General features: G+C 45.3%; 1 long non-coding RNA gene across 1 annotated transcript; it reads left to right on the top strand.

Annotated features, from left to right (window-relative positions):
* The first annotated feature begins 243 nt into the window (after positions 1–243).
* LOC128327703 (uncharacterized) lies at positions 244–9,526 on the top strand. Its single transcript, XR_008308743.1, has 3 exons — positions 244–387; positions 6,469–6,591; positions 8,994–9,526. It is a non-coding gene; the product is annotated as an uncharacterized LOC128327703 (long non-coding RNA).
* Positions 9,527–13,040: the final 3,514 nt, after the last annotated feature.

Raw genomic sequence — 13,040 nt, 5'->3', positions numbered from 1 at the left:
CATTCCATTTTACTTCTTTCACTAGCAACACAACTGCATGCAATGAAGACCAGAGGCAGTTTTTGTTTTTGAAAAGGAACCGTTGGGCAGCTGCAATTTTGAGCAAAGAACAGTGGTGGGGTGGAAATCTGGTGTTCTTTCTACTACTTTCCCCCTCCCATGGAGTTTCAGTCTACAGATGGATGGTGTGGAGGGGGATTTGGAGTAGAAAAACAGCAGGTAAAGGGTTAAATATCCCCTGCTGCTTCTCCACTCCACTGTACTTCCCATGGCTGCAAACAAAGAGAAGTCCATTGGTATCTTGTTACATGCATTTGTATGGCATATATACTTGGGTTTTCTTGGGATGGCTAATGCTGGAGAGGATTCCCTCACTAACAAGACTGAGTAAGTAAGGGGTGGCTTCAGGCAGGTGGGAGAAGTTTGGAATCTCTGGATGCTTTTGTTCATGCTCCTCATTGCCACTCACTTGTAAGTTTGATTTTTAAAGTGGAAACTGAAGAGAAGGAGGAGTATTTTTGTGACTGTATCAGTGTAGGCTCCATACACATGATTTGGGACCCTTATACTGGTCAAGGACTGTAATAAAGGAATTGAATTGGATGATTTGGGATCCTGACTGTTGTATGGTTCATTCTGGTTAGAGAAAGCCTAGTTACCTCTGATAACTGAGCAAAGAGGCAGCTTTTGGAGTGATATATTTAGTCTTATATTTAGCAGAGGGAGAGCAACTGTCCAGCCCCAGCACAGCATCTTTCAAGTGGCATTTGCTGGTGTCTACCTTGTGAGACTTTTTGGGACAGGGAACCATCTTGTTCCTTTTTGTTGAAAAGTGATACATAAATATTCACCCTGTAAGCCCTGGGTGTTACATGACCAATAAAGCTGTGTCACTAAAGCCCATGTGATGTTTTGAGTCTTATGGGCAGAATTCGAACAGCATTGTTGTTGCTGCCAGATTTAAGGCACAGGGTGGCTTAAGACATCAGGGGTGTGCACAAAACCAGCTTACCCAGTTTGGTTTGAGTTGGAACCGGACTCGAAAAGAACTGGGTATGTTTGGTTTTGTGCCACTGAACACCCCCCGGCTTGGTTCGAATTTGAGCCGGTTTGAGGGGTTCTAACATTAAAACATTTTTAGAATGACTCACCAGCGGGTCTGGTGGCCTCGCGGGTGGTGGTGCAGCCATAGGGGGGTCTCTGCAGTCTTCCTCTCTTCCCCTGGTTTTCTAAGGGCCATTTTGGCCCATTTCCAGGCTGTTCTGGCCCTCTCCCTGGTGATGGTGGCCATTTTGGAGGCCACTGTGCATGTGCCCTGGCCATTTGCATGGCCTGGGTCATGACCTGGCCATGCAAATGGCCAGAGTGCATGTGTGTTGGCCTCCAAAATGGCCATCACCACCAGGAAAAGGGCTGAAATGGCCCCCAAACAGCCTGAAATGGCCCTTAGAGGACTAGGGGGAGGACAGAGAGGAAAGAGGGAGACTGCAGAGACACACTCCCGCCCCCCCACCCCGCAACCACACCAGCACCTCTGAGGGAACTGGATCCACCAGCGAGTCATTCTAAATTTTAAAAATTTAGAACCCCTGAGCCGGCTGTGGTGGTGGTTTTGGCTTGAGGTTGAGCTAAACTGGACCCGGTCCAGTATGTGGGCAAGTCTTCGAGCTGGACCACTTTGTTGGTGAACTCATTCAACCTCAAGTCAGTTTGCTCATCCCTATCAGACCATTGCATGAATCCCTGTTAACACTGAGCTCTGTGCAACATCACTCACCCTTGGGAGTGTGTGTTATTTCCTTCCATCCTCACATGATGCAGAGGCTTCCATCCTCTGCTTCTGTCCTAGGTTGGTGAAAGCTGAGTTTGCTTGTGAGGTCCGATCCCACCAATTCTCAGCTTCTTCTAATCTATTTACTTCATAAAACCCAAGATCTGGAATGTACTTCAGCCCTTGGGTTCAAGTGAGTTTTGGAGCTCACATTTTCTGAAGCAAGTAGGTTAGAAGAAGCTGAGCTTGGTGGGTAAGACACTGCGACCAATTCCAGCTTTTCTCAACCTAGAAAACATGTAGATGCTTGTGTGGGGATGGAAGGTAGGAGCATGTGCTTCCAAGGGTGAGGGATGTCATGTGGAGCTCGGTGTTAACAATGTGCAATTGTTCACATTTAAAAAGAATGCATGTAGAGTCATTTGCACAAACACATGTACACCAGTATGCACATACAACATTGTATCTGAATAGGGGATATGTCAGCATGCTATCCTGAGAAAAACAATGGGTTTAATTCTGGAGCCACTAAAATTAACTGAGGTTTTGTCCTCTTCCAGTGTAGCAAGGCACCTGCACACCAGGAACAGCAGTGTCAGAACTGAGCATATTGCTTGAAGTATAAAGGGATTCCCATAGGCAATGAATGATATACCTCTTTAGCATTCATGTTTTTTCATCACCAGCTTCTTCAGAGCACATTTTGTTAAAATTTCAGTTATTTTGTAGTGCTGTCAGTCATATTAAAACCAGGTGGAAAGCGGGGAGAGAGAGAGAGAGATTCAGGGCATTTTGCTAAATATAATGGATTCAGTGAATATAACATCCCAGTTGCAATACTATGTTTACAGCTGAGGAGACATTTTTGGTTCAGACTGTTCACAGTAGCATTTAACATTGCTAAAACAGCATATTTTGGACTGTCAATATGAATTATGCTTCATTTTATTCTATATCATTTTGGAAGACAGGGAGAAAAACAGAGTCCTTCAGATTTCCATTATAGTACTGTACTTAGGAAAAAGATGAACCTTCTCATAACTTAAAAAAATGATTCTTTTGACTTTGATCATGATTAAACATATTTCTAATATTAAGCATCTCTTAACATTCTTTGCTGAAAAGAAATGGTGTTCGGAGCTTGTTTAATTGCTTTGCTAAATAGGGAACAAAGTGCTCTTAGGATCAGTTATAAAATGGTGCTAAAGGAGCTCATTACATTAATATCAAATCCACTGACACTAACCTGAAAGAATGAATGGAAGAGAACGGGGGGATTATTATTTATTTTATAAAGCATTTTAAAGGTTCAAACTCAATGGGTTGTTCACCAATGTATGGTGAACCTTTCACAAGAATCACATAGATCTCCACTGTGAAATTATTGAGAAACAACTCTTCCAGTGGGAAATGCAGTCATTAGAACTTATCCTGAAGTGGGCAGTCACAAGAAGAGGATATTGTTATCGACCACCTTGACGCTGAACACTTGCACTAATAACATTAATACAATGCAGGCATAACTTTATGGCTTACAGTGCACCAGCACACTCTATGCTTATTGGTGGATGTAGCAAGATTTAGGAACATATTTGATCTACCAGTTAAGACTTCAGTGAGACAGTCCTTTGTTGCATGAAAATGTATGTATGACATTTTCCATGACTAGTAACACAAGAAGAGTATATGTACGTGTGTGTGTGTGTATGTATATGTGTATATATATATATATATATATATATATATATATATATATATATATATATATACCCTATGATCATAAAACTGGCACAATATGGCACAGTATTTAATGCTAAACTGAATTGGTGCTGACTTTGAGACTGAAGCTGGAGATAGATAATCAGTGAATTGAAAGAGGGGTTTGTTGTTTAGGGCTCTCATCACATTTTGCCTCTGCTTTTCAGGATTCTGAATTGTTTCAAATGCCCACAAAACCAGAATCAATTGCATCTAGTGAGCATTAGGAGCTACTTTTTCAGGATTCTGAAATGTTTCAAATACCCACAAAACTTAGATCAATTGCATCTAGTGAGCATTAGGAGCTACTAGGGCTAAACCTAGAAACCTGTGGCGCTATGCAGAGATATCCCATGTGGTGAGTCACCAATGTCTTCCAAGATGGTGAAGAATTCCCAGGTTCTGGAGTAACTCACCCACTCAGGCTTGGCTCAACAGGAGGGGCTATAAAGACTTCCTGTTCAGGCTGATTTTGCCTAGCTGATAGTCTTCACTAGCTCTATCTCCTGGGTTGATAGTGCAGTCTGATAATAGTCATGGCAACAGTAACTTGTTTCATTGATTTCAATGGACAACAAACTTTCTCAAGACTGGGGGCATATAAAATAACATCATGGAAAGAAGAGGGTTTATATGATAAAGGAAGCAGGGAAGTAGCATGTTTTAGGGAAATGTTTTCTTGAAAAAGAAAAAAAGGGGGGGGCCCAAATGTCTTGATGAGGGATCAAGACTGGAATTAGGTGTAACCAAAAGTTGGAAATGGCTTAATTTCTTTTTCACAGCATAGTTGGAAATGGCTTAATTTCTTTTTCACAGTCTTGATTTTTTTACATTCTAAAGCTACTATCAAGAGACAAAATTTATTTTTAAATATAATGAACCAAATTGCTGCCATAATCACACAGCTAGTTCCTTGGGCCTGAGCAAAGTCCTTGGCCCACTCTCAATATACCAGCTGCAGTGCTTACTACATCAGCATATATACTAAAAGTAAAGTGTGCCGACAAGTTGATTTCGACTCCTGGTGCCCACAGAGCCCTGTGGTTTTCTTTTGGTAGGATACAAAAGGGGGTTACCATTGCCTCCTCCCGCGCAGTATGAGACGATGCCTTTCAGCATTATATATTTCATATATCGCTGCTGCTCGATATAGTACCAGCAGGGATTTGAACTGGCAACCTTCTGCTTGTTAGTCATTAGGTGGTTACTTATATATACTAAAACTATAGGACAATATAGATAGGATTCGTGCCATGAGACCTGCAGAAGAACGATTCACAAAATTATGAAGCATCAATCAATCAATCATCTTTCTTATGGTCCCAGACTAGCATTAGAAATTGTGAAGTATATTTTTCACAAGTATCTCTACTGAAATCATAGCTCATTCCCAAGAAATGGCCTTTTGGTCAAGATATTATATCCTTCTAACAACAGTGAAGGATCTGCTGGAGAGATAATGAGGTTGTGCACACAACCACACACCACCACTCATGGAGATCTGCAGGGAAGACAGGATCTCACCTGACTTCCTCGGCAGCCGAGCGACAGCATCTTCACCTTTGCCACACTGTGTGCCCATGCAAACAGCAGTGCAGCAAAGACAAAAGCCAGGAGTGGGAGGATTCCCTCCACCTACATCCCAGAGTGCCCTGCACCACGAACGAGGCTGCTGCTCTCATTAGGGAAAATGGCAGCGGGCCAGGGGGAAGCCTTTTAATCTGGCTGTGATCATGCTCACGATCACCTGCCAAGGTTAAATGAACCACAGGTTTTTTTAACCTAGGCGAAATGCCAGGTTACCAAGTCAGGCTAGCTGGGGTGAAAGCGCCAGGATCAGGAGTGATTCCAGCACTCCACACAAGCTGCCCTGGCCTGGGTTGGGCTGTTCAGGTGAATAGCCTCAATGGCTTTTTTTTAAAGAGAGTTGAAAGCACTGCTTAATTTCTACACTGATTCCAGATTCTAGAAAAAGGGTTTGTCAGCAGGGGTGCAGACAGAAGGATAATCTGAGAAACAACTTCTCACTTAAATTTGTTATGGAGGAAAGGCACTTTTTTGTAAGGTGGTAGTGTGAGTTATTAAGTTTGACAGAGGGGAGTTCAGTATAATGAAGTAGCGGGGGGACTTCTCAAATGCTTAGAAGGGGAACTGCACTCCTGTCTGTGAGCCAGGGTGATGTAGTGGTGAGACTGTTGGACTAGGGTTGGGGAATCTGGGTTCAAGCTATGAAGTTTCCTGAATTACCTTGGACCAGTTGCTGACTGTCAGAAAAGATGTTCTCTTAAATACCCAGGGCCTAAGTTGTTTAGGTTTGTATAGGTTACAACCAAGACCCTGTATTTTGGCCAGAAACATATTGGCAGCCAGTGTAGATCTTTTAAGATAGAAGTGATATGGTCTCTCCGAGATGACCCAGAGGCCAACCTGGCTGCAGCATTCTGAACCAACTAGAGTTTCCGGATTACGTACAAAAGCAGCCCCACATAGAGCACATTGCAGTAGTCAAGTCTGGAGGTGACCAGAAGATGTACTACTGTTTTGAGGTCATTTATCTCAAGAAATGGACGCAGCTGGTATATCAGCCGCAGCTGATAAAAGGCACTTTTGGACACTGCCTCAACCTGGGACATCAGGGAGAGTTTTGTGTCCAGAAGCACCCCAAGACTGCTTACCTGTTCCTTCTGTGGAAGTGTGACCACTTCCAGAACAGGCAGATCAAAATCATCTCCTGAGATCTGACCCTGCACAATAGGTACCTCGGTCTTATCTGGATTCAGTTCTCAGTTTGTTATCTCTCATCCAGCCTATCACCGCCCCCAGGCAGGGATTTAGTGAGTTATGCTTTCTCCCGATGATGTTGACATGGAGGAAAAGATTTGGGTGTCAGCAGCATATTGATAACACCCTGCACCTAATCTCCTTTTGATCTCTCCCAGCGGTTTCATGTAGATGCTAAACAACATCGGAGACAAAAAGGAGCCCCGAGGAACATCATACCAAAGTTCATATTTTGAAGAACGACAGTCCCTGAGAGACACCATCTGGAATCTGCACAAGAGGTAGGAGTGGAACCACTGCAAAGCAGTGCCTCCCACCACCAAATTCCTCAGGTTCTCCAGAAGGATACTATGGTTGATAGTACTGAAAGCCAACGAGAGGTCCAAAAGGACCAACAGAGTCACACTCCCTCTGTCAATTCCCAATTGGAGATCATCCATCAGGCTGACTGAGGCAGTCTACACCTCATAGCCCTCCCAAAAGCCAGTCTGAAATGGGTCTAGATAATCAGATTCTCCTGGGGTTGGGAGACCACCACCTTGCCCAACCACAGAAGGTTGGAGACAGGCCTGTAGTTGCTTAACTTTGAGGGATCCAACACAAGCTTCTTCAAAAGAGGTCTAATAATTGCCTCCTTAAGGATCCCGACCTCCCTCAGAAAAGAATGTATGATCTCTACTAGGCCTTCTACAACAACTTCCCTGCCAGATAGTATAAGCCATGTTGGGCAAGGGTCAAGAGAACAGGTGGTAGGCTGCACAGCTCCAAGCAGCTTGTCCACGTCCTCAGGAGTCACAAACTGGAAATGATCCAGCCTGGACACCTTGGATTCAGACACTGCAGTAATTGTGGGTTCTAAATCCAAGTTTAAATCAAAGTCTAAATCCTTCTAATCATGTGAACATGTAAGGAAGCTCTGCAGAGACACAATGGAGGCCTCACACATGTTCTCAGTCCTCACATGCACTGTTGCACCAGAGAGCTAAGACTTCTGAGCAGGGGTGGCCCTTTCATGAGGCAAGGTGAGGTAGTTGCTTCAGGCAATAGATTATTGGGGCACAGGCAGGGTGGCAAGATGTCCTCTGCCATTGCCATCTGAGCAGCTCTTTGGAATAAATCTGACTTTGAAACTTTTGCAAGGAATGCCTCTTCTCACATTCAAAGAAGCATGTTCAAAGCTCCTTTCAAAGCTGCAAGAAGTACAATGAAAGAAGAGGAGGCCACTGGCATGCTTCCATCCTCCTTGCCCTCCCATACACTTTCAAAGCTTGCAAGGGTTGGTTTTGAAAGGGGGCTGGCCCCCACCAGGGACATGGGTCAAGGCAGCATTTTGTACCTTGCCTCAGGCACTGCAATACCTGCTCACACTCAGAAAGCGCCCCATTAAGATTGGAAACACATCACTGACTGTCAGTAGTGTGCTTCTGAACTTGCATAATGCTTCTGGAATGTGAGCGGCACTCTTAGCCTTCAGGTGCAACAGCATACACATAGGGAGACTGGGGGAGCTGTGTGCAGGGTCCCAGTGCATCCATGCAGAGCCTCACACACAGGGGCGCACCAAGATAATTTGGGCACCCAGACCGCCTGGACCCCCCAGCCATGAGGCCCACCCACACTCAAGTTCCCTGTGTGAGGACCCCCAAAACCTCCCTTGGGGGGCCCACCCCGCCAACCTCCACTGTGTTTTTGTTTGTTTAACTTCTTACTGCGGCTGAGGGGTGACTGTGGGGGAGGGAGTGGAGTAGTCCTTCTCCCTTCTCCCTTCTCCCCCCTTCCCCCAGTGGTGGAGAGACTGGAGCGATGGTAGCCGTGTCCGTTCGGGCCAGCGTCTTTAACAATGTGCGAGGTGTGCCTGCGCAATTGGGATCGTCGCAAGCCCATGATGTCACGGGTTTGCGACGATCTTTAAACTGCGCGGGTGTGCCTCACACTTTGTTAAAGATGCTGGCCTGAACAGATGCAGTCAGCGTCGCTCCAGTCTCCCCACCACGGGGTGGGGGGGGAGGAGAAGAGAGAAGGACTGCTCCGCTCCCCCTGCAACCACCTCTCGGCCACAGTAAGAAGTTAAACAAACAAACAAACAGTGGAGGTTGGTGGGGCAGGCGCGGGGTGGCTGCTGAGGCCCCCCGGCCATTTGGAGCCCCCCCCAGACCTTGGAGTACCAGAACAAGTCCCCAAGGTCCAGGGGTTAGTGTACCTCTGCTCACACAAGCTCTTCAGTATTCAGGATGTCAGCAAGTGTGTACTATGATGTTACTATGGCTGCTCAAATACCTCCTTTGTGTTGTATTGTGTTGTAATACCTCCAAGTATGGTCAGCATACAGCTTAGAACAGTAATAATGAAGAAAAAACATTTTGGGATCCCAGGCAGTGTTCCCTCTAACAGAGATTTCCAAAGGTTGTTGACTACAACTCCCAGCATGTGCAGCTGAAATGGCCTTTGGCTGGGGATTACGGGAGTTGTTGTCAACAACATCTGGGAATCCCTGTTAGAGGGAACACTGATCCCAGGAAGTTATTGCCCCCGTATATTCGTGGTCTGTCCTTTTTCCGTTTAGATTCACCTTTTTCAGGTATAATACTATTACTCTAAAAGTACAATTTTAGAAGGAAGTTAGCAACTGTTCTACATTAGTGCTTAGAACATTAACATCACCCCTCCACCCCTCTCTATTTAGGACAGAAGCGGAATGTTAATGAGGCACGGAAACAACAAGGCAATTGACCTCTGACTCCCACAGTGAAATAGGAAAACATAACTTTGTTGGAGAAAACGTGTCGTTTCCACGAGAATCAACTGACCAGAACGGTGAGAAAAACAGCCTTTTCATAATAACCAAGAGAGAATCTCACAGTGCATACTAGGAAGGATGACAATGATAGCTAGCCCATTATTTGTCATTAGGAAATTGTAGAACTATTTTTCATGCTGCCTTGACAGGGGAAATTGCAAAGTTTAAGAAATGGTCAATATGAAATGAGAAATGGAAGGACAAATCCTGTCTGTTCAGTGCTCTGCATTGTCCTACCTTGCTCTAATAGTGCCACAAGAGCAAGAACAAAAGAGCAAGATGTGCACACAATTCTTCTCTGTTTATCAGGGACAATCCTGATTTTCTCATACCAGTCTATTCCTATTTTGACTTCAGAAGTTGTAAAGTATTCCTTAAAAAAAAAAAAAAAAGATCTTGGTTACCGGTTTGCTTTTCAACCAGATTATGTGTGTTGGTGTCGACTATCACAGTCTTACTGTGCTATTTTCATTTCTCTTTCTTTGGCTTTTATTTTTCGCACATCATTGCATATAAGCCAGCCAGTTTCCTAATGTATTCAGAGAGAAAGGACAAGAGGGTTAGCAGGGAGGAAGCGTTAAAGAGCTTACCTTCCCACAGACAATTGAGGGATCCCTCGGAGCACCCACTGAGACAATAACTGGCTGCTGCCAGTAACTTGGGGGTAAGGGTGCCGGGATGCATTGTTCCCCCTCTGGATCCCCCATAACACATTGTGTGAGTGTGCAGTGCATTATGGGGATCCCCCTTCCCCTCCCCAGAGCTGGCCGGGATGCAAGCAGCCATGGCTGGCAAATGATCACAGAAAGAGGGTTAGGAGAACACTCACTTTCCTAAACTCATTTTAGGGGATGGCTCCTGAGGCGGGTTTGCTGCCGAGGTGTCACTGGGATCAGGCCCTATTCCGGTGGCATATATGCTCAGACAAAACTGGGCTGGGCTTCTTTAGCCTGGTTTTGCCTGCGCGTGTGAATAGCGTCTAAGAATCCTATCTTCTCTCCATCTTCATTCCCAGTCCTCAGACCCACCAACTCCACCTACTGTCAAATAACTCCCATTCCTCCTTGACTCCGATATCAATTCCTAAATGCTTTCCCCAGGATTCTATTCTCCAAGCATTCCCCTCCTCCTCCTCTAACATTCAATGCTCTGAGCAATTCTTTCCTTCTATCCCGGCATAGCCCAGGCCACAGTTGGCTACATAACCTTTAAAGTCCGTACTAGGGGTGTGCACAGAACTGTCTGGCCTGGTTCGGTTCGAGGCCAGACCAGCCTCGAATGGAACCGGGCCAGTTTGGTCTGGCCCCCCATCAAAACCCACCCCTGGTCTGGTTCCGGACTGGTCCTCGATTAAAAAAAAATCAAAGTAGATGATAAGTACCTTTAGCCCCTTCGGGGGGCTTGCTGAAGCCGCGGGGGCTGGGGGGTCCACGTGGGTTCCCTCTCCCCCCGCCGGCCTTCCTCATCACTGCTGTGGCCCACCGTGGCCCGCCAGGGCCTGTTGCGGCCGGGTAACTGGAGCATTTTCGGCCCTTTCGGGCCTCCATAAGAGCGCGTGACCGCCATTTTGGCAGCTGCCATGCATGCGCCAACGCCCTCTGCGAGGCCATGGCCCCGGACCCCCGGACATGACCGGACCGCTAGACCGCCGGACCAGTCCGCACATCCCTAGTCCATACAATCTGGGGCTTGGGTATTTTCAGGACCACCTATGCCCATATGAACCTGCCTGGGCTTTAAGGTCAGCTTCTCAAATCCTGCTCTCTGGCTCACCATTTTCTGAGATTTCTATATGGAGCATCAATACCTATAAAGAAGATTTCCCTGTGGACTCACTTATGTTTATGTTTCATGTAGGAACATTAATATGAAATGGACTGTTATTTTCTCACAGAAATCTAACATGTGGGACAAATCCTTCACCCCAAACATACTTTGTCCCCCTTTTGACTCCCAATATGTTATTTATGGTGCCACCAATATTTTCAAGAATCTAGTTTTTGAGGCCTACAGGATGGCAGCCTATTAGAAATTTGATTAGGAAATAGTTTGTACTCTAGTAGTTCAGAACTGTTTAGTAGGTTTAAACATTCTGGGGTGTGGTGCAAGATGTGATCCAGAGCCAGTCTTCAGCTAGAAGTGCTTCACAGAGAGCAGCTGTGGTTATGTAAAGTCCTGTAAATATATATCCATTGCTTTTAGAATGAAGCACTTTCTTTGTTCTTGAATTCCTGAACTCATGCAGCATTTGCTGAGGAGAAGGGAATTCAGACCTTTCATATCACAGGTTTCCCAGAGATGTGCTTAAATGTTCCATAAATATTCCACAGTGATCCTCCCAGTGTTTATGTTTCGCTAAATTTGCTCCTCTTAATGGCTTCATTTTTTAAACTAACTTTTAACCTCTTCTTGACAGTCATATTAATTTTGGTGTGTTTGAATTAAGTCCATATTCCTGGACAGTTAGTACTAATGGGCAACATAAGGAGGACTATAGTGAATCTATTATCTCTCCAGCTAATGTGTGATGGCCAGTTAAATGAAGCTGAAAACTCTTAGCTAATATACCTTTTTACCCTTAAAGACATCTTTTAAGTATGTAATGCAGTTTTAAGAATGGCATTTGGGGAAATAAATAGCCATTATTAATGACAACAGACTTTGACAAGGCTAAGACTAACATGAAATGTAGAGTTTTCACTTTTCCCTTGCTTTAAGGAAGTTCTTTTCAAACTGTACTCCTGGAGCTTTCCCAGACAGCAGGCTTTACTGCTGGATTAAGAGGGGTGAAGAACTGTGAGTTACGGATATTTTGTATTTGCCTAGAAAAAGGAGACAAAAAGTAGATTTTTAAACCCCAGACATAAATCAGGCTAAGTTCCAATGCAATGAAAAAACCAAATTGTGTATGGAGCTCTTCCTGATAGCTCACAGAGACTTCGACTTAAAGCTGGATGATATGTGAACGCACACTTGCCCTTCTGTGGTTAATCAAAGTAAAATCGCCATCTGGGAACACTCCTGGGAATGCTGGTGTTTCTTGTAAGTCTATTAGAAATTCCTCCGGGAAAAACCAGAAATGGTGGACAAGCTTCCCCAAAAGTCAGTGAGGCTTTTCTCATGACCAGGAGGAACTGGGCTAAGGGAGCCTAGCCTGGTTCCTCCTGGTCATGTGCGACCATGGGAGCTGTGCGGCTCCCAGCAGCAAACCCCACAAAATACCCCTCCCCTTAAATGAGGTTAACCCTGTTCAGTTACTTGTGTGCTGCTGCGGTGTGGCTCCATGCCACAGCGACACACGAGTAGACCCTTGACCATGAGGCTACAACAAGCCTCCTGGTCTTGGGGGAGTTCTGGGACTTCCTAGGACATCCTGGGTCTTCCAGGGGCCAGGTGCCCCCTGATCCCTGCCGCCCCTACCAGCTCTGTGAGAGAGCCGGTAGTTGTGTGGGCGGCCAATCTGGCCACCCTGGGTAAGCTCCCCGCAGAGCCTGGCTAGGCTCTACAAATGGATCGTGTGTAGAGCCTCAGTGTGTCCACTACTCACCAACTTCCCCCACAATGCACCTCCAGAGGGGAGTGTTGTGCATGCTTTAGGGTGTGCTCTAAGTTCCCATGGTGAAATGAAAAGGCCTAAGTAAGTAAATTTATGCCTGTTGGTCATAATAATTGATGGGAGAGTCTTTCAAGGTTCAAGCTTCCCAAGTCTGCATTGACTGTATCTTGAATTGGGTGTGTAAATATAAAACATTCCTTTCCTTTTGTGACCATTGGTCATAACATATCAGATGTACATATCAGGTGGTATAGAGGTAGTATATGTACATAACAGGCAGTATAAAGATATGACAGACAAACACAACACAACATATAGGCCCAGTCAGTTGTTTGTGTGAACTGATAGCACCGTAGAGCATATCTTGAGATCTTCTA

This window comes from Hemicordylus capensis, chromosome 5 (genome assembly GCF_027244095.1).
Source record: "Hemicordylus capensis ecotype Gifberg chromosome 5, rHemCap1.1.pri, whole genome shotgun sequence".
NCBI lineage: Eukaryota > Metazoa > Chordata > Lepidosauria > Squamata > Cordylidae > Hemicordylus > Hemicordylus capensis.
This window is presented reverse-complemented; position numbering and strand designations above follow the sequence as displayed.